Genomic DNA, 22744 nt, shown 5'->3' with positions numbered 1-22744 from the left:
TTATAATGGGATATAAAGGAAGGTGTTGAGCACACTTTCTTTTACGTACAATGAAATTAATAAAACTCCTGGCAAAGCCAAACATGCAGATGTTACAGGGAGTAACTGTGTTGTATTCTTCTCTCAGAAGTTTCTGATGTCCAGTAATCTTGTCTCTTACTTCAGCAGTAAGTAAATAGATCAAATACTGCTGATGCACAGTACTGGGTAAAGTTCAAGAAAATCTTAGTTGGCAGGCCTCTCTGCCTCTGGATCAAAGTCTCATAGATACAGCAACAGAGAAGTTGCCCACCAAGCCACTTATCACTCCCCCTCCTCAACAGGACAGGAGGAGAAAATAACATGGTGGACAGAGCCAGTTTCAGCTGACTCCAAGATGGACCTGCTGCTGGCAAAAGCTGAGCCCATCAGTGAAGTTGCTGGTGCCTCTCTGATAATGTTTAAGAATGTGGCGGGTTGATCCTGGCTGAACGCCAGGTGCCCACCAAAGCTGCTCTATCACTCCCCCATCCTCAGCTGGACAGGAGAGAGAAAAATATAACAAAAAAGCTTGCGGGTAGAGATATGGACAGGAGAGATCATTCACTAATTACCGTCACGGGCAAAACAGACTCAGCTTGGGGAAAATTAGCTCAATTTATTACAAATCAACCAGAGTAAGGTAATGAGAAATAAAATGAAATCTCAGAACACCTTCCCACCACCCCTCCCTTCTTCCCAGGCACAACTTCACTCCTGGATTTCACCACCAAGCCCCCCCAGCGGCACAGGGGGACAGGGATGGGGTTTATGGTCATCACACGTTATTTTCTGCCGCTTCACCTCCTCAGGGTGAGGGCTCATCACACTCTTCCCCTGCTCCAGCGTGGGGTCCCACCCACGGGAGTCAGTCCTCCACGTACTTCTCCATGGGCCATTCCCACGGGCTGCAGTTCTTCACAAACTGCTCCAGCGTGGGTCCATTCCACAGTGTGCAGTCCTTCAGGAGCACACTGCTCCAGCGTGGGTCCCCCACGGGGTCACAAGTCTTGCCAGAAAACCTGGTCCGTGGGCTCCTCTCTCCACAGATCCGCAGGTCCTGCCAGGAGCCTGCTCCAGCGTGGGCTTCCCACGGGGTCACAGCCTCCTTCGGGAACCCACCTGCTCTGGCGTGGGGTCCTCCACGGGCTACAGGTGGATATCTGCTCCACCGTGGACCTCCCTGGACTGCAGGGGGACAGCCTGCCTCACCAGGGTCTTCACCACAGGCTGCAGGGGAATCTCTGCTCCAGTGCCTTGAGCATCTCCTCCCCCTCCTTCTTCACTGACCTTGGTGTCCGCAGGCTTGTTTCTCTTACATGTTCTCACTCCTCTCTCCGGCAGCTGTTTCTCCCTGTCCCAACTTTTTTTCCTTCTTAAAAATGTTATCACAGAGGCGTTACCACTATCACTGATTGGCTCGGCCTTGGCCGGCGGCGGGTCCGTCTTAGAGCCGGCTGGTATGGGCTCGCTCTCTCTCGAACACAGGGGAAGCTTCCAGCAGCTTCTTACAGAAGCCACCCCTGTAACCCCCTGCTACCAAAACCTTGCCACACAAAACCAATACGGGGTTAAAAGAAAAAAAGCTGTCCAGCAGCTATGAGAGGGAGGAATGAGGTAAAAATGTGAGAGAAACCACCCTGCAGACACCAAGGTTAGAGAGGAAGGAGGGGGAGGAGGTGTTCCAGGTGCCAGAGCAGAGATTCACCTGCAGCCAATGGTGAAGCAGGTTGTCCCCCTGCAACCCATGGAGGATCATGTTGGAGCAGATATCCACACTGCAGCCTGTGGAGAGCCTGTGTCAGAGCATATGGATATGCCCTAAAGAAAGCTGTTACCCCATGGAGAGCCCATGCTGGAGCAGGTTTTCTGTCAGGACCTTTGATGGTGTGGGGGATCTGCGCTGGAGCAGTCTGTTCTTGAAGAACTGCAGCCTGTGGGAAGGACTGACATTGGAGCAGTTTGTGAAGGACTGTCTCCCATGGGAGGGACCCCACACTGGAGCAGGAGAAAAAGTGTGAGAAAGGAGAGGCAGAGATGAAGTGTTATGAACTGACAGCAACCCCCATTCCCCATCCCCCTGCACCCCTCAGGGAGGGGGAGGTAGAAGAGTTGGAAATGAATGAGCCTGGGAAGAAGGGGGGAGAAGATGGTTTTAGTTTTGGGTTTGTTTCTCACTGTCCTACTCTGTTTTTAATTGTCAATAATTTGTATTAATTTTCCCCAAGTCAAGTCTGTTTTGACCTTGACAGCAATTGGTGCATGATCTCCCTGTCTTTATCTTGAGCCATGAGCTTTTTTTTTCATGTTATTTTCTCCTCCTGTCCTGTTGAGGAGGGGGAGTGATAGAGTGGCTTGGTGGGCAACTGGCAGCTAGCAAAGGTCAACCCACCACACTGGGCTAGACATGAAGTTTTGGTAGAATAACTTTTAAGATTATTTATGTAAGCAGGGTAGCCCCATACACTATGGGAGATAAGTGGCTGATGGTATGTAGGATAGGTGGTTTGCTTCCCCTTCCATCTACCCCCCAAAAATGGATCCTAGAGTCCAAGAAGTGACACAGCATGCTTGTAGCAGGCTAAAAGGAAAGGGCAGTGTCTGGCTGTAATACTCTTTCTATTTGCAGTAAAGGTATAAACAAGTGAAATGAAGCATCACAGAAATATACTTCTGACCAGAGAAACATCATGGATGAGTCTTAGCTCTAGCTAGCTGTGTCAAGTGCAAATTTCTATGGCTTTCAGTAGGTATCTTGTCAGTCAGTCTTCCCCTTCTCTATCTTTCAAATCCTAGACACTTCTGAATAGGAATCAAATTCCCCCAAGGGCTGAGTCCCAGCAGTTCAGCATATTCCTGCCACATGAAACTTAGAAAATCTATTCTGTCTCCCACCCTATGGAAACATCAAGAGGAAAGCTAATATTGGAGATAATCTGAAAAGACGTGGCCAAGGATGGATAACACAAATTCAGCATTTTGAACATGCTAGAGCTCTTTGGAACTTGCCTCTGATTCCTCTTTACAGAGAAGGCTTGTTAGGTGTTAAATTAAAGCAGAGGGAAAAATAAAATATTTTAGTTTAAAGCTACATATTTTGCTATTACTTTCAAGTTTCAAAAAACTTCCTTTGAATTATCTTTGCTTGTGTCTGAACAGTTGAAGTAGCACTATCTGAGCTTAGGAAATATGTAATAAAATTCAAGGTTGAATGATGAGTTGGTCAGCTGATTTAAATTTTTTAAAATCAACATTTCTAAAGAGATTAAATCATGATTACCAAATGCCTAATCATTTTGGACTGTACCTTACTGAAACTAATATTTTAGAAAACATTATATTGTAGTCATTATCAGTATATTCTGTGGTTATGCTGTCTGGAAGTAGCTAATGTTAGGTTTATTACTGAACTGGATCCTTGAAATAATCTTTATACAGACAGTAGAAAAACAACTATCATTTACAGCATTTTTTCCCTACGCTATTATTCAGGGGTTAGCTTACCCTTAGCAATTATTATGATACCTTAGATAAGTGAAAACATAATGACTTTACTAGCTGCAGACTATTATACTACTACATACATTTCTGTTTTGGAATGCAGTGGGGAAGTTTTTTGTCTTTAGCCAGAACTCCTTAAAGATAGAGGTTCTCTTACCTCTTCAATATATTATGCAATGCACAAAGCCAGGGAATCCTGTCCTAGAAACAAAACAAGTTGGTTCAAAAATGTTTATGAGCTGTATTTGAAGCAATTGCTTCTAACATTTAAAGCATTTGACTAGAAATGAAAATTAGTATTATAATGCACACCAAGTTCAGTTTTGCTTTCTTTCTAATGTAGATTTGCTACCACTGCCTGAAGGCTAACAAGAAGTGCTAGACACTTTATCAATAAAAGGGTTTTGGTGAAATAGTACTTCTTATATTCCAAATACCTAGAAATATCTGATAGAAGCCACAATTTTGCAACACCTTTGCTCCGTAGTTTAGCGAATGCAATGTAACTGATTGATCAGATTTTCAATATAATCTAATTTTAAGCTTTAAGCTCCCAAAAGCTTTTGTCATACCTACCAAGCATTAAACTATTGCTCCTATTTCATGTTTCAACACAGTTACTGCTGGGTGAGTGCAACAAATGACAACGTGGATAAATAAATGCATATGCTATTGTCATTATAGAACAACTTCCCCCTGGAATTCAAGGCCCTCACAATTTTGCATCACTGACGTTTCAGAAGAGATATTTCCCTCTTACTTGGCATCATATTGCCAATGGTTTATTCATTCAATTGTGCTATGCTGCCATACATGAGATACTGGCTTATATGAACTTCCAACCATTAATTGAAAGATTAGTCTTTAATAAGAAATGTACTGGGTCTGGCTGGGATGAAGTTATCACAGAGTCAGAGACTGGTTGAGGTTGGAAGGGACCTCTGGAGGTCATCTGGTCCAACACCCCTGCTCAAGCAGGGCCACCTAGAGCCAGTTGCTTGGGACCATGTCCAGATGGCCTTTGAACGTCTCCAAGGAGGGAGACTCCACAAGCTCCCTGGGCAACCTGTTCCAGTGCTCAGTCACCCTCACAGTAAAAAAGTCTTTCCTTATGATCAGACAAGAACCTCCTGTGTTTCAATTTGTGCCAGTTGCCTTTGGTCCTGTCACTGGGCACCACTGACAAGAGCCTGGCTCCATCTTCTTTGCACCCTCCCTTCAGGTATTCATATACACTGATGAGATCTCCCCTGAGCCTTCTCTTCTCCAGGCTAAACAGTCCCAGCTCTCTCAGCCTTTCCTCATAGGAGAGATGCTCCAGTCCTTTCATCATCTTTGTGGCCCTTCATTGGACTCCCTCCAGTATGTCCATGTCTTGCTTGTACTGGGGAGCCCAGAACTGGACACAGGACTCCAGGTGTGGCCTCACCAGTGCTGAGTAGAGGGGAAGGATCACCTCCCTCGACCTGCTGGCAACACTCCTAATGCAGCCTGGGATACTGTTAGCCACCTTCTTTGTGGCAAGGGCACGTTGCTGGCTCATGTTCAACCTGGTGTCCACCAGCTCATTTCCTCACTCGGTCGAGGTCCCTCTGGATGGTAGCATGACCCTCTGGTGTATCAGCCATTCTTCCCAGTTTTGTGTCATCAGCAGATTAGCTAATCAAGATCACAGAATTTATCAATACCTAAGAAATTACAGGCCTCTTGCACCACAGTATGAATCCTAGGCTGCATAAAAAAGGTGTGACCAGCAGGTCAAGGGAGGTGATTCTCCCCCTCTATTCCGCTCTTGCGAGGCCCCACCTGGAGTACTGCATCCAGTTCTGGGGCCCCCAGTACAAGACAGACATGGAGCTGTTAGTGCAGGTCCAGAAGAGGGGCACAAAAATGATCAAAGGGATGGAACACCTCTCCTATGAGGAAAGGCTGAGAGAGTTGGGGTTGTTCAGCCTGGAGAAGAGAAGACCATGGGAGACCTTATTGTGGCCTTTCAATATATAACAGGGGCTTATAAGAATGACAGAGAAAGCCTTTACCAGGGCCTGTAGTAACAGGAGAAGGGGCAACAGTTTTAAACTGAAAGAGGGTAGATTTAGATTGGACATAAGGAAGAAATTATTTATGATGAGAGGGGTGAGACTAGAATAGGTTGCCTGGAGAAGCTGTGGATGCCCCATCATTGGAGGTGTTCAAAGTCAGGTTGGACAGGGCTTTGAGCAACCTGGCCTGGTGAAAGATGTCCCTGCCCATGGCAGGGCTGTTGGACTAGATGATCTTTAAAGGTCCCTTCCAACCCAAACTGTTCTATGATTCTATGCCATAACTACAAAGTAAGCTTAATAAGAAACAGCAACAGTTGATGCATAATGGTTATTCTTTCAGTCAATTTAGACTATACAGCATTGTTGATAGCCACTCAAACCCAATTTAGTGAGGACACAGACTAAACTGTTAAATTATAATTGTTATGCCATGTGTAAATACTAGCTATTTGTGAACTATAGGTTGCCAGAAGCAGTAAGAAAAAAATCCTATCAAAAAAGTGATCAGCACCCCACATCTGGAATGTAATACAACCATATCTTTGCTGCCAAATGTGACCCAACTGTCATTCTGCAAGAGAGCACAAAGAGTCTGTTATATAAATATCACTTCATAATCTCTTCTCTCTCTGAGAAATGAGGTGTTCTCTTTCCTTCCTTGGATACAACCTTGTGTAGTGATCCTGATGGGAAGACCATTGTACATCGAGAAGTTCGTGATCCTCAATACAGTTAACCCGAGGAGGCCAGGCCTGTGCTGTGCTGTACTGTGGTGCAAGTGGACTTCAGGCCTGTGTTGTATTGTGCATATCCCTTTGCCGCAGGATAAATTCAGCCAGCTCATTTTAACAGAGGAGCCTACTGGTAGCTCCCACTTGGTAGGGGCAATTGCGCCACCTGTGTGGCCTTGCCATTATCTAAAAGTGCAGCAACAAGTTCTCATGGGAACATCCTTCCTGATTGAAAGTAGATATTCTGAATATGGTTGATTTTCTTGTAAGAAAAATCCTATAATAGCTCGAAGGACCAAAAAGGGGAAACCTCTCCACGGACAGAATCTGCGCAACATGCTGTGGGAAAATTCATCTGGTTTCCGTCTGATGCAGCACAAACACAGGATTCCCAGCATCTGAAGGGATGTAAGATATATTCACTACTGTGGTGGGTTGACCCTGGCTGGATGTCAAGTGCCCACCAAAGCCATTCTATCACTCCCCCCTCCTCAGCTGGACAGGGGAGAGAAAATATAACAAAGGGCTTGTGGGTCAAGATAAGGACAGGAGAGATCACTCACCAATTACCGTCACAGGCAAAACAGACTCAACTTGGGGAAAATTAACATAATTTATTACCAATCAACCAGAGTAGGGTAATGAGAAATAAAACCAAATCTGAAAATACCTTCCCTCCACCCCACCCTTCTTCCTGGGCACAGCTTCACTCCCAGATTCTCTACCTACCCCCCACAGCGGCACAGAAGGATGGGGAATGGGGGTTACAGTCAGTTCATCACACATTGTCTCTGCCGCTTCATCCTCTTCAGGGGCAGGACTCATCACACACTTCCCCTGCTCTAGCGTGGGGTCCCTTCCACAGGAGACAGTCCTCCACGAACTTCTCCAACGTGGGTCCTTCCCACAGGCTGCAGTTCTTCATGAACTGCTCCAGCATGGGTCTGTTCCACGGTGTGCAGTCCTTCAGGAACACGCTGCTCCAGCACGGGCTTCCCATGGGGTCACAGCCTCCTTCAGGCACCTACCTGCTCCGGCGTGGGGTCCTCCACGGGCTGCAGGTGGAGATCTGCTCCACCATGGACCTCCATGGGCTGCAGGGGGATAACCTGCCTCACCATGGTCTTCACCATGGGCTGCAGGGGAATCTCTGCTCTGGCGCCTGGAGCATCTCCTCCCCCTCCTTCTTCACTGACCTTGGGGTCTGCAGGATTGTTTCTCTTACATGTTCTCACTCCTCTCTCCAGCTGCCGTTTCTGTGTGCCCCGCAACTTTTTTTCCTTCTTAAAAATGTTATCACAGAGGCGCTACCACTATCACTGATTGGCTCAGCCGTGGCCATCGGCAGGTCCGTCTTAGAGTCGGCTGGTATGGGCTCTGTCGGACACAGGGGAAGCTTCCAGCAGCTTCTTACAGAAGCTACCCCTGTAACCCCCCCCGCTATCAAAACCTTGCCACACAAACCCAATACAACTACCTGTATTCCTCTTTTTATTCTGTCTTATTACAATGTCGTGGTTTAACCCCAGCCAGCAAGTAAGCACCACACAGCCGCTCACTCACTCTCCCCCACCCAGTGGGATGGGGGAGAAAATCGGGAAAAAAGAAGTAAAACTCATGGGTTGAGATAAGAACGGTTTAATAGAACAGAAAAGAAGAGACTAATAATGATAATGATAACACTAATAAAATGACAACAGTAATAATAAAAGGATTGGAATGTACAAATGGTGCACAGTGCAATTGCTCACCACCCGCCGACCGACACCCAGCTAGTCCCTGAGCGGCGATCCCCCACCCCCACTCCCTCCAGTTCCTATACTAGATGTGACGTCCCATGGTATGGAATACACCGTTGGCCACTTTGGGTCAGCTGCCCCTCCCAACTTCTTGTGCCCCTCCAGCTTTCTCGCTGGCTGGGCATGAGAAGCTGAAAACTCCTTGACTTAGACTAAACACTACTTAGCAACAACTGAAAACATCAGTGTTATCAACATTCTTCGCATGCTGAACTCAAAACATAGCACTGTACCAGCTACTAGGAAGACAATTAACTCTATCCCAGCTGAAACCAGGAAATAAACCAACTATTTTATTAAGCCAGTTGTTGTTGGACATTTCTTATTGAGTCCTAGAAAGAACCCTGCATTGTCTCTCACTGTTTTCAAACCAGAAATTAAATTTGAAGTACTCAAAAAAATTGTGGTTTGACATTATGTGGATGTCAGGAACATGTGATTTGTGACTATTCAAGAGCTTATGGCCAGCATAAATATCAGTTGGATGGAACCATATCACAGTCATCCCCTAGAACTTCACTGTGCCAGTATAGGAGATAATCTGCATGGCAGTATTATAGATACCACTGATATTTTATTGGGTCTGGCTGGGATGGAGTTAACTTCCCCCATAGAATCATAGAGTTGTTTAGGTTGGAAAAGACCTTTAAGATCATTGTGTCCAACCGTCAACCCAATACCACCATGCCCACTAAACCATGTCCTGAAGTGCCACGTCTATGTGTTTTTGTTAACACCTCCAGGAATGGTAACCCCACCGCTTCCCTGGGCAGCCTGTTCCAATGCCTGACAACCCTTTCAGTAAAGAAATTCTTCTAATATCTAACCTAAACCTCCCCTGTCTCAACTTGAGGCCATTTCCTCTCGTTGTATCTCCAACCACCTGACAGAAGAGACCAGCACCCACCTCACTACAACCCCTTTCAGGTAGTTGTAGAGAGCGATAAGGTCTCCCTTCAGCCTCCTCTTCTCTAGACTAAACAGCCCCAGCTCCCTCAGCCGCTCCTCATAAGACTTGTGCTCCAGGCCCTTCACCAACATGGTTGCCCTTCTTTGAACACACTCCAGCAAGTCAATGTCTTTCTTGTAGTGAAGGGCCCAAAACTGAACACAGGACTCGAGGTGCGGCCTCACCAGTGCTGAGTACAGGGGAACAATCACCTCCCTGCTCCTGCTGGCCACACTATTTCTGATACAGGCTAGGATGCTGTTGGCTGCCTTGGCCACCTGGGCACACTGCTGGCTCATATTCAGCCGGCTGCCAACCAGCACACCCAGGTCTTCACCCAGGCAGCATTCCAGCCACTCTTCCCCAAGCCTGTAGTGCTGCATGGGGTTGTTCTGACCGAAGTGCAGGACCTGGCACTCAGCCTTATTGAACCTCATATGATTGGCCTCGGCCCATCGATCTGGCCTGTCCAGATCTCTGTAGAACCTTCCTACCCTCAAGCAGATCAACCCTCCCTCCCAACTTGGTTTCGTCTGCAAACTTGCTGAGGGTGCACTCGATCCCCTCGTCCAGATCATTGATAAAGATATTAAACAGAACTGGCCCCAAAACTGAGCCCTGGGGAACACCATTTGTGACCCGCTGCCAACTGGATTTAACTCCATTCACCACAACTCTCCGGGCTCATCCATCCAGCCTGTTTTTTTCACCCAGCAAAGAGTACACCTGCCTGTCTAAGCCATGAGCCGCCAGCTTCTCAAGGAGTATGCTGTGGAATATAGCAGACCTCATAGTGCTGTGCTTTGTAGTTGTAGCTAGAAAGGTGTTGATAACACACTAATGTTTTGGCTACTGCTGAGCAGTGCTCTGCAGCATCAAGGCTGCCTCTCCAACCCTCACCCACCCAAAGGCCAGTAGGCTGGGGGTGGGCAAGAAGCTGGGAGGTGACGCAGCAAGGACAGCTGACCCAAACTGACCAAAAGAATATTCCATACCATATGACATCATGCTCAGTAATAAAAGCTAAGCGAAGGGGAGGGGAGCATTCATTATTAAGGCGTTTGTCTTCTGAAGCAACTGCTATACATGTTGAAGACCTACTTTCCAGAAAGTGTCTGGACATCGTTCACTGATGGGAAGTAGTGAATAAAGCTTTTTTTTTGTTTTCCTTTGCTTTTACACATGGTCTTCGCTTTTCTTTATTAAACTACCTTCATCTCAGTCCACAAGCTTTTCTTTGTATTTTCTCTCCCCCCCCCGTCCCCCCGTCCCACTGAGGAGGGGGATTGATAGGGCAGCTTGGTGGGCACCTGGCAGCCAGCCAAGGTTAACCTACCACAGATGCAAAAGATAAAAAGTGACAGATGCCACGCTCTCAGCTTCTGGTGGAAGTCCCACCTCCTCCCAGAAGCCTCACGGGCCATTTGCCGCAGAAGTCCCCTCTTCTGGTCGCATCCTCTGTTGTGATTGGCTGATGGGAACAGCACCCCGCCACTTCTGGTTTACCCTCAAGTGCATCAGACCAGGAACATCCTTCCCCTACATACACAGTAGGGCGCCACTTTGTTTTGGCCACCATTTTATGACAGGGCTTGGGCCATTTTATAGGAGGGAGCTGCCCTTTGTTAAATGTCATACTGCTCTGTGATTTGCTGATGGCCATTTCTTGACTCCATCCTACCCATGTGTTCTCAGGCAGCCCTGTGATTGGCTGCCTGTTTCCTTTGAACCAGGAAGTGCTCAGATATAAACTATATACATTTCAATACAATATATACATATATAGAGATATATATAAAGGAGTGTACAAATATGTATAAATATATATTTATACATTGGTACACTTTTATATATATACTAGTATATGCATACATATTTATATGTATATACATTTATAAAGCTATAGAAATTAAATATATATCCCCTGGTAAAAGCATACATATAAAATGGATTAAACATTCTTTAATAAGAGCTAGTGAGATGAATAATTAAAGTTTAAATGTGAATAGAAAGGAATTAAATAAAAGGCAGGTTTGGAGACCCCTACTTTACCAGGCTGCAGAACAAACTCTGACATGTCGGGGGGGGGGGGGAACTTCAAGAGGGTGGAGGGGTGACAAAAGAGTGGGGGAGCATGGACAAGTTGGAGCATGCCTATGGGAAGGGCTATGGACCCCTCCTAGGAGGCCCACTAAGAAGCCACCTGCACAAACCGTCACATGCAAAGAAGAGGTCAATCCTTTGAGATGGACTGAGAGGCCCCTGCATCCAGCCCCAGCCCAACAGGATGACCATGTAGGATTACTGGGGCAGACTTTGGGCTTTGCACAGTGCTGCAAGACACAGGCAACACTGGCTGTGAAAATTAAAAACCAGAACAAAATGCCAACTTGAGAAAAACATGTGAGTGGGGATGACAAGGAAAAGACCCTAAGGGATTCCCAAAAAGGACCATGCAATCCAGAACCACCAGCCAATGGGCCCATGAAGTACAAACTGGATTTTGAGGTAAGAGTCACACAGAGAGGGTTGGTGGTAGGGGGCAGCTCCCTTTGCTTGTCATTGTGTCAGATCTTACAGCTACCTGTAAGACCATTCTGGGATACAGGCTGGTGCTATATGTGTTTTCTTATAGATAGAATAGAATAGCCAATAGAATGTTTCTAAAAGCTCCATCTGACTGACTGAGGAGAAGCCAGGAGCACATCATGTCTGCCTTCCTGTCTGGGCCTGCATCAAAGAAAGGAGAATGGGCATAGAAGTGACAGAAGCATTCAAGGGAAAAAATGGAAAAAGCCTGGAGATGACTGGCAACCAACTCCCCTCTTACTCCGTTAATAAAGTTTCTCTGTTTTTCAGTTAAATTGATTGTCCAGTATTTCATTTCATACATGTGTGAAATAGCAGTGTCAGTAGACATGTCTACACCACCACTTCTGTTAAAAGAGATTTACTATGCTCCTGGGGAGGTGGGAAGCTTTGGGGGTATAAATCCACTTTTTGAAGCTGCTAAAAGGAAAATTGAAAAGAAGGCAAGTAGCCACCTGGCATGCAAGCCAGGATGCTTGCAGCTTACACAAGCCTACAAGAAAGCACTTTAAAAGAAGCAAGGTGATTGCAGCAGAGGTGGATGCACAATGGCAGGCAGACTTGGTGGATGTGCAAACTCTTTTCCAAACACAACAATGGTGTTAAGTACATCTGAATGGTGATAGATATATTATACAAGAATGCCTGGGGTTATTAGTCTAAAAGGCAAAACAGGTTCTGAAATAGGCAGGGCTTTAAAAACAATTTTTAGCAGGGCACACAAGCCTCAGAAACTACAGACTGACTGAGGAAAAGAATTTTTAAACAAGCTGTTAAAGCAGTATAATGTTCACCATTTTGTTACTAATAATGAAGTAAAAGCCTCCGCCATAGAACGTTTTAACAGGATGCTCAAAACCAAGATGTGGCGATATTTTACAGAATGCAACACCTTTTGCTATACTGATGTGTGTCATGTCCCAATTTCTCAGGACGACGACTCAGGTTTGCTGATTCCCAGGTCAGGATTAAGGTGAAACAACACCAGGGATCCTTTAACTCACAAAACTCAACTTCTATTCGCACTCAACAAGAATTGGCATGAAACTACGCCAGTAAACTGTGTAACACGTGCTAGTCATACGTCACCAAACATATACTACAAGCCTTGCTTATTTGGGGATCAGTTCAGGGAAGAAAATAAGGAGAGCCCTCCCGTTGAGTCATGAGGTTCAGAGTGGACCCCCTTGCTTTCTAGACTCCTTCTCAGTGAGGAGCCATGGGGATGCTAGATCCACTCCTAGTCCCAGACTTGGTCAACGGTTTTATGCCTAAAGGGATGAGGTGTAGGGATTATGAAAAAGGAGAGAGAAAGAGAGAGCGAGACAGAGGAAAAAAAAAAAGAGAAAGATTTCACCAGTCCTAGGTCCAGCATTGGTCCAGCCAGCCTAAGGGTCCAGTTCCAGAGGGCGCGTGCATGTGGGGCTTCAATTTGTGCCCTTTTATAATCTCCTTGCCCCTCCTTCAGGTGGGCACTCAAACTCATTAGGCTAATTAGGTGTCATGCACAGTTTGTGCTTTCAGAACCTTTGGGAAATGGGTTGGTGGACTTGGGGGTCGTTTGGGGAATAACTTCTCCCTCCCTGCAGGCATGACCATTCTTTGACCTTTAGCCATATATGGTGAGCTGCCCTGCTCAGCATATCAGAACGTGGAACTGCATAACCTCCGGCACACCCTCTGCGCCCTGTTGCTAAACAACTTCTCACCTGCGGTAGGTTCACCATTATGCAGAACTTGCCCCACCACAGTGTTTGAGACATTAACTCTTTCAGTCTCTCACAATGTGTTTATAAAGAGCTATAACCATAGCTTCCATAGAACTATCAGAGCCAAGCCTGTGGATGTGAACACTTCAAAATTCTACAAGGTTATGGAAAACCATATGTGGAGGTGTGTTTAAAATTAAAGAATCTGTGCCTCTGCTCAAAAAGGGGGGACACATGCCTAGAACAAAACAGAGATTTGAGAAAGGTTGTGAGCAGACATTCTCAGATTAAATTTTCATAGTAGCTGAAATTCTGAGAAGGGGACAGATACCTGTGTACTGCTTATTAGACTATGATCACAAAGCAATTGAGGGGACATTTTTCCCTAAAGAACTTCAAACAGTGAATCCTGAGGATGACGGAATCCACAAAATTGGGAGGACCATTGCTGCAAAAGGGAAAGGAAGAAACATCTGCTGATGAAGTGGCATGGCCAACCCCTGAAATTTAACAGTTGAATAGAAGCTTCTCAATTCCAGGACATCTAGTGACTGGCGCACAGTCATTAGAAACATTTTTACAGCTATGGGGGGTAACTCATAGTTTTGGCGTACCCCATAATTCTACTGGTCAAGCTATTGTTGAACGTGCACATCGGACCTTAAAGGATCGTTTAAACATTTTAAAAATGGGGGAAGACATGCGGCATTGTACCCCCCAAGAGTTAATAAGCAAAGCACTGTATGTTTTGAATTGGCTACAGCCACGTGGTACTGAGGATCAGATCCCATTTAATAAACATATGTGTGGGAGCAAAAATGTTGATAAAAACCAGCCACAAGTTTCAATATGCAATCCAGTTTTACTGCAATGGCAGGGACCTTGCAAGTTATTCACGTGGGGAAGAGGGTATGCTTGTGTTTCCACAGGTAACGAACAGCCCCATTGGATACCGGCGAAATGGGTCAAGCCATGGATTGAGCAATCAGATGTCACAAATAACTCAAAAGATCGAGAACAAGAGGCAGTGGAGACTTCAGCAGGTCCAGAAGCCCTAGATAGACTGCCTAGACAAATCATGACGGAGACCGGCAGTCAATGCAGCAATTAAGAACGCATGTGAAAAACACGGAGTACAGTGCCATCCCTGGATATGCATCTTAGTGTGAGTGGGTGAAAGGGATAGAAAATTTTTTATGTGATCATTGTGATAAAAATTTAACTAACCAACTAACCTTGCGTGAGCGGGCAGAGGATTTTTCAATAGATCGCTTATTGATTTTGGCTTTGTGTATGCTACTAATCATATAGAGAATAAGCAGCTTAGAGCTGTTGCAGGAAATATATATGATTTAATGTTGATCGGCATCTGGTGAAACATTACTCATAAGAGCTGAGTATGGAAATAGTATTAAGATACCCCGATATAGAGTCATTTATGATAAAGACCAAAAAAAAAACCCAAACAAAGGATTTGGAAAAGCAAATGATAGTGATAATGACTGCAATGACCTTAGTCACGGGATCTGTATTTAAAATTGACCCCCGACAGAATACATGGGTAACTTGGGCAAACAGTACCAGACAGACTGATTTTTGTCTGTCCTTAGCTACACCAGGGGATCCTTTTCGCACATGTCTAATTGGGTATCCAGACTTTAACCCTAAATTTTACAGCTCATGGTACAACCAGACTAATTACAATATAGAATTTGAGAAATACAACATGATGACAACAAGCGATGTGGTGATGTGCATAAAGATTGGCGAAAAGTGGTGGCCCTCTTTGATAGGAGCTAAACAGCAACAATTGTTTGTGGAAAACCTTCTGATTAGTGCGAGCTTGCCCCTTCAGGAATTGGATCTAATGTTTTCTTTACCCCCGGTTGAGGTAACCAATATTTCCCATTTAAAAGATTGTCGATATCTCCGATCACAATTACAACCATATAATGGTATAGGAGTGATATTTTTTGGGGACACACACCGTTCTGGTAAAGAAGGAGAAAGAGCAATCAGGGTCATACTTTATAGGATGGCAGAAAATAACAGGGTTACCTTTATGTCCTGAAGTTGATACTGCAAGTTTGGATGTAAATACTGCGGGGGGAAAGTTGTTGCCCCCAGGAGTATTTTTGATTTGTGGAGATAGGACATGGGTGTGAAGAGTTTGAAGGAATGTGTTGCATGAAACTGTCGGACCATTCTATAAGCATTCACAAACAGTTAAGTCAATTACAAGAGAACCTAAACAAGATTGGATACTATACTGACCCGTTTAGTGACTGGTTAGGATCATCGGGGTTTGGGCCTTGGATATGGCAAATATTAAAGTGGTTGATTTTCTTGGTGGTTCCTATATTCATACTCTCAGCTATTATCCCATGTATGATTCGATGCTCGTGAATGATGGTGACTAGATCTGTTAATACTCTTTTTAAAAAAAAAAAAAAAAGAAAAGAAAAAAAGAGTAGGGAATCTCCACAAGAAAACTTAGCTAAAGCCAAAATTAGGGGTGAGGTCATGGTTTTAGTTAAGAATCTAGAAACAGGGCAATGGGAAGGTCCATTTTCATTAATAACCTGGGAACGAGATTATGATTGTGTTTCCACAGATACAGGCCCACGACGGACTCCCGCTCGATTTGTACGACCATCATCATCTGGAACATCCTAGATGGTGCGGCAATATGAATATCACCTCAGCCAAAAACTAACGTGTAGGTCACCTTGGCCAACATAACAGGTCAAGATTCTCCGTGCATTGCAACCGCATCATGAAGCCCATGAACCAATAGACAGGATGGCTATGACTCGTGCAGCGCACCTGGCCAGCGAGCGCATGCGTCATAGGTTGCAACTGAGGCGGATTTTGGCACCCGCTGGCCACGTGTGCTGAAATCCGTTCCTCTGCAAATGTATAAATACCAGGATTTTCTGAAGAGCATCGGGCTGGTGTACGGTGAGGCCATCGTTGCCTCCGTGGGGACGCCCACGGAAAGCTGGCACCTACCGATTGCTGGGCTGAGTTCGCGGAGCAAGACGGCACAAGAATGTACGGATGGTTCATCTTCCTTAGAGTCCTCATGGTTTGGGTCATTAGGGATAACGGGTTGGCTCAAAGAGTTATGTCGCATGGGCATTGTTGTAGTTATTGTGATTTTAGCTACTGTAATAATTTTACCTTGTTTAGCTTATTGAGAAAAATGGCCTGGATTGCTCAAAAACAAAAAGGGGGAGTTGTTGAGGATTTCTTGGCTGGGCGAGGACATGTGAGCAATCCAGCCTTTAGCTGGGAACGAAGCATAAGCATACAAAGTGCTGAAGCAGACAAGGATGCTGTGACCTCGTACGCTGGGAAAAGGAAGATAAGAAGAGCCTGACAAACAGCTCCTGGATGCCGAAGAACGAGATAAGCAACTGCAAGATGCCTCATGAAGAAGCTTGAGTAGCCAATAAAGGATAAGATAGCGCCGCGTGAAACGGGATATTGTACCAATCAGAGCATCGTATAAGGCGCGTGCATAAGCGCATAGGGTATATAACTGTGCTGAAAGTTGTAGTAAATGGGCTTCACTTGATCACATTGGTCTGTGTGTGATGCCCCCTGTGAATCCTCCACCGCACACTCCCACGAACCCGCCAAGGCAAGTGCCATGTGCTTACAATGGTGGAAGCAACCACCGGATGGCTGGAAACATACCCTGTGTCCCATGCCACTGCCCAGAACACTATCCTGGGCCTTGAAGAGCAAGTTTTATGGCAACACGGCACCCAAGAAAGAATAGAGTCGGACAATGGGACTCACTTCCAAAACAGCCTCATAGACACCTGGGCCAAAGAACATGGCATTGAGTGGGTGTATCACATCCCCTATCATGCACTGGCCTCTGGAAAAATCGAACGATACAATGGACTGCTGAAAACTACATTGAGAGCAATGGGGGGGGACGCATTCAAACATTGGGATACGCATTTAGTAAAAGCCACCTGGTTGGCTAATGCTAGAGGATCTGCCAATTGGGCTGGCCCCGCCCAACCAAGACTTCCACATATTGTAGAAGGAGACAGAATCCCTGTAGTGCGCGTGAGGAGTATGTTAGGGAAGACAGTCTGGGTTAGTCCTCCCTCAAGCAGAGACAAACCCATCCAAGGGATTGTTTTTGCTCAAGGACCTGGGTACACCTGGTGGGTGATGCAGAAGGGTGGGGAAGTTCGATGTGTACCTCAGGGAGATTTGATTTTGGGAGAGAATAGCCAGTGAATTGGGCTGTATGATATTTAACTGCTAAATAACCTGCCAACGCATGTCATTGTATCTATAGTGTCTATATGCCATATCAAGGGTATTACAGTAAGAATTACCCGAATGACTGCAGGATGGACTTTGAAACTGAGCCAAGTGCAGCAGTGATGGACCTTGAACTGGCACCCAGCAATTTCCTCAAGATCAACATCTTCGACCTGCAGACCAAGGGCGTGAGCTGCACCAAATACACCAGCCGCAAGCTCCAGAGGCAGCATGCAACTATCCAACACCTCACACTCTCTCTCCTGTCCTGAAGCACTGTTACAACAGATGGAGCCCCAAAGTCATGGACTAAATAAAATTGATGGACACATTAGAGGGATGGCCCACAGACTAAGGGAATGCTATTTGTCTGGGGGAGGGGGGGTGTGTCCATATACATAAATGTATATAAGACAAGGAAAGTGGTGGTGATTAATTGGAAAATGTAGGATCTGTGCATGATGTAGATGTTAATAGAATAAGGGGTGGATAATGTCCTGGGTTCAGCTGGGATAGAGTTAATTTTCACAGGAAGCTGGGAGGTGGGGGGGGCACAGCCGGGGCAGCTGACCTGAACTAGCCAAGGAGCTATTCCATACCATGTGCCATCATGCTCAGTATAGAAATGGGGAGTGGGCTGGGGGGAGCTCTCTCGACTTTCGGTGGGGGAAGTGGCGGAGCATCAGGTTCCAGGTGGTGCGCAGTTGCACTGTGCATCACTCCTCTTGTATACACTTTTATTAGTACCATTGTTGTTGTTGTAACTTCTTTTATTTTTTTTTTGTGTTGTCCCAGTGAGCTGCCCTTATCTCAACCCTCAAGGTTCCAGTTTTGGGTTGTTTTTTTTTTCCTTTTCTTTCCTCCCTCCGATTCTCCTCCCTATCCCACCGGGGGGGGGGTGGGGGGTGGGGTGGTGGTGGTGGTGGTGTGGGAGAAGTGAGCAAGCAGCTGCATGGTCCTTTGTTACCAGCTGGGCTGAAACCACAACATCATCACACCGCACTGAAGCCCAATCCTGCTCTGCCATCTGAGAGGACTTTGTACCATCCCTCCTGCCCAGAAAGACTGGTATGACAGATGGAGCCCACAGTCAGGAACTAAATGAACTCAACAAACATTTTATGAACATGACCCACACACTAAAGGAATGATATCTCTGTGGGTGTATACATATATATTTATATATGTATCATTGTTTATGTAGCGTTCGCTACATATCAAGGTGCCGCAATTAGATCACTGGTCAGCCCGGACCAGGGAAAGAGACAGATAACACACACGGTGTGAGCGCCAACTTCTGCCTTTTATTGCGCAGTTAATTCCTTTTATACTAACAAGGGTAGGCGGGGTTACAGATACATCATAGGGCTGCGACTAACCCTCCGTCTTTCCGTAACATCGCAGGATCTTCCAAATGCCGTTCCCTACATCTCCCCCTCCCTATGACTAGCTTCTATGGTTATGAACAGTTTCACGCAAAGAAATAACTGTGTAAAGTACTATGAGCATAAGCATATTTTTACAACTAAGTTGAAACACTGTATCTTAAACACACATAAATGTAATTCACACAAGTGGTAAATGGAAAGTTAAGGCTAGGAAAGAATTACTTCTATTACTTTATAAAGTTTATCGTTGGTACGCTGATGTTAAGGCTTACTGTCTGGGGCATTCAGATTCCCAGCTGTGAGCAATTCTATTCTGATTCTTCTGTTGACACTTGTTCATACACAATGTTTTCAGCTCCATCTCTGACAGCCGGATCCCATAAGGACACGTATTGATGGGGTCTGAGAGGGATGTCATCCAGATACACATCGGGCCCCCCCAATTGGTTTTACATCCACTGCCAGAAATTTGTAGCGGATACCCAAGGTGTCACAAGCCAGGAAAGGATGACAGTGATCTGTAAGGAAAAAACACTCAAACACTACAAGGTTAGAGCAGGACGAACCATACGACTAGGGACCCATTTCAGTAGCCCTTCAGGCGTCTATACACAGGCATACCCTCGCCCGAGACAACGCAGCTCAAACGGCCCATCCCATTGGCGTGTCTGAGGGTCACGCACGCAGACCAACGGGTAGGGACCTTTCTCTTCCGTGCTCGTAAAATGTCGTTGCGCCACCGTCTGTTCCAGGTCCCCTCGAACTATCTGATTTAATGAAGTTAACGCAGTTAACAGAAGACGCTGTGTACGGAGAACAGGTGTGTTATCCTGTAACCAGGAGGGCTCCTCCTGCTCCCCCTCCCTAAGCCGATCGAGCAGGGTCTTTAAGGTTCAATGTGCTCGTTCTACAGTGGCCTGGCCGGTGTTATTATAAGGGATGCCATTTTTACTTAACAAGCTGAACAAGGTAAAATTATCACAGTAGCTAAAATCACAATAACTACAATAATGCCCATAATTCTTTGAGCCAACCCGTTACCCCTAATGACCCAGACCATGAGGACTATGAGGAAGATGAACCATCCGTACATTCTTGTGCCATCTTGCTCCGCGAACTCAGCCCAGCAATCGGTAGGTGCCAGCTTTCCGTGGGCGTCCCCACGGAGGCAACGATGGCCTCACCATACACCAGCCCGATGCTCTTCGGAAAATCCCGGTATTTATACATTTGCAAAGGAACGGGTTTTAGCACACGCGGCCAGCAGGTGCCAAAAGTCTGCCTTGGTTGCAATCCATGACGCATGTGCTCGCTGGCCAGGCGCGCTGCACGAGTCATAGCCATCTTGTCTATTGGTTCATGGGCTTCATGATGCGGTTGCAATGCACAGAGAATCTTGGCCTGTTATGTTAGCCAAGGTGACCTATACATTAGTTTTTGGCTGAGGTGGTATTCATATTGTCACACCATCTATGATGCTCCAGATGATGATGGTTGTGCAAATCGAACAGGAGTCCGTCGTGGGCCTGTAACTGTGGAAACATAATCAACCTCGTTCCCAGGTTATTTATGGAAATAGACCTTACCCCTAATATTGGCTTTAACTAACTTTTACGTTTACCCCACACTCTCTTCCCGTAATCACACTATATTTAATCAAGTTATGCTTAACATACTTTTTACCTAAAGCAAGTTCTATATACAATAAGGCACGCTGTTCTAAAAGCCTCTCTGGAGGACTCAATGTCCGCTAGTCCTCTAAAGTGTAATACTCTATTAGTCAGAATCTGTCGGATCAGTGGCTCCCATGCCGCTGCAACCAATTGGTCAGCTCTGTCATTTCCCGTTTCTCATCTGCACGTGCGCTCCTACCCAAGCGTTCTACCAGAGGGGCCATATCATCATTAGTGATACCGCAAAGATTCTGCACCCACTGGATATCTCCCACAAGCTTCTGGACATCATGTACCGTTGAAATTTCTCATGTTATTTGAGCCTTCTGAGGTTTAACATTGCTAGCATCTATGTGCCACCCCAAATACTTCCAAGGTGCTGCCTTTTGCACCTTTTCAGGAGCGATTATTAATCCGCGATGGCTTAAGGTGTCCTGTAATTGATTTAAAATTTAATCCTGTGGCAAGTTCCTTCCCGCTATCAAAATGTCATCCATATAATGATAAGTAATTGACTGAGGAAACTGCTTTCTTACAGGCTCTAATGCCCAGGCCACATACACCTGACACATCGTGGGGGAATTGCGCATTCATTGCGGTAACACGACCCAATGGTATCTCTTATAGGGCTCTGCCTTGTTAATCGATGGTACCGAAAAGGCGAACCGTTCAGCGTCATCTGGGTGCAAGGGAATGGTGAAAAAACAATCCTTTAGATCTATAATTAGCAAATCCCGTTCTTCAGGAAGCATAACTGGAGATGGCAAACCCGGCTGCAGGGCTCCCATACTGTGCATCACCGCATTCACAGCTCTAAGGTCATGTAACAGTCTCCGTTTCCCACTTTTCTTGGGAATGGTAAATATTGGTGTATTCCATGGACTAGTAGAAGGAACAATATTTCCCACTCTCAATTGGTCCTCAACTAACTCTTGTATTTTTAGCAGCCTTTCAGAATTTAGCGGCTACTGAGCAATCCAAACAGGCTCATCTGTTTTCCAGCTAATTTTCAGGATTGGCTGCCCCTCAGTGACCGCTCCTAAAAAGGATGGGTCACTAACATTGCCTTCATTTGGCTCAGTAAATCACGGCCTACGAGGCCAAACAATTCAGGTGGGGTAGTCATGATATACGGACGCGTCGTAATGTGTTCACCATCGGGGAACACAAATGGGTAATGGGTAGCTGACTTACTAAGGTGGCTTGTGTGCCCCCTATCCCTGCAATGCCAAAATTTGGATTGATCAATGGCCATGATGGAGGCCAAATGCATCGCGAAATAATCGTAACATCAGCTCCTGTATCGAATGTCATTGGTTTGTTGACGACAACTCCGTCAGGCCCTTCCAATTGCACTACCTTTTCTGGTTTACCTCTTGTTATGTCCATGGCAAAGTATACCTGCGGTTTCCCTGGGGAGCCGAATCCACCATCTCCACGTTGTACTTCACCTGGGTTCAGAACACACGACCTGAATGGAACTAATTGTGCTATTCTGGTACCCTTAGGAATAGAAACAGGAGGGATTAAAACATGAATCATGATTTTCACAGTCCCACAATAATCTGCATCAATAAGCCCTGGGAGCACCAGAATTCCTTTTAGAGCTGTTGAAGATCACCCCATTAAAAATGCACTAAGCCCAAACCCCAATGGTCCCTTTATGTTGAATGTGTACTGCGGTTTCCACGTCCACTCCGGAGCTTCCTGCAGCGGCGGATCTGGCAGTTGCGAGGCTGCCTGAGGGCTGGGAGCCCAAACCCCTTGCATTTGTGTCATCGCGCGAGGGGCCTTCGCGCTCGGTGTAAAGTTTCCCTTCTTCCTGCATTCTTGGTGGTATGGTTATCTTTCTTACAACTGTTGCACCGTCTTTTTGTTAGCAGAAACTCTACATTGGCTCTTGATGTGTACAAGTTTACCACAATTAAACCACTTGACCGAGGGTTTCTTACTGGCTTTATCAATAAGCGGATTCTGTACTGACTCACAGCAGTCCTTAATTTCTCAAGGACTTTCCAGTGAAGCACCTCCCATCCTTTTTGTATAACAACT

At 45.8% G+C, this 22744-nt stretch overlaps 1 protein-coding gene across 2 annotated transcripts in view; it reads right to left on the bottom strand.

Annotated features, from left to right (window-relative positions):
- Window positions 1–22744, bottom strand: part of LOC126035336 (uncharacterized) — a 141275-nt gene that overhangs the window by 70279 nt on the left and 48252 nt on the right. The gene's annotated exons all lie outside the window — the stretch shown is intronic.

Source organism: Accipiter gentilis, chromosome W (assembly GCF_929443795.1).
Source record: "Accipiter gentilis chromosome W, bAccGen1.1, whole genome shotgun sequence".
Taxonomy (NCBI): domain Eukaryota; kingdom Metazoa; phylum Chordata; class Aves; order Accipitriformes; family Accipitridae; genus Astur; species Astur gentilis.
Note: the sequence above shows the minus strand (reverse complement) of the source record. Positions and strands in the feature narration are given on the sequence as shown.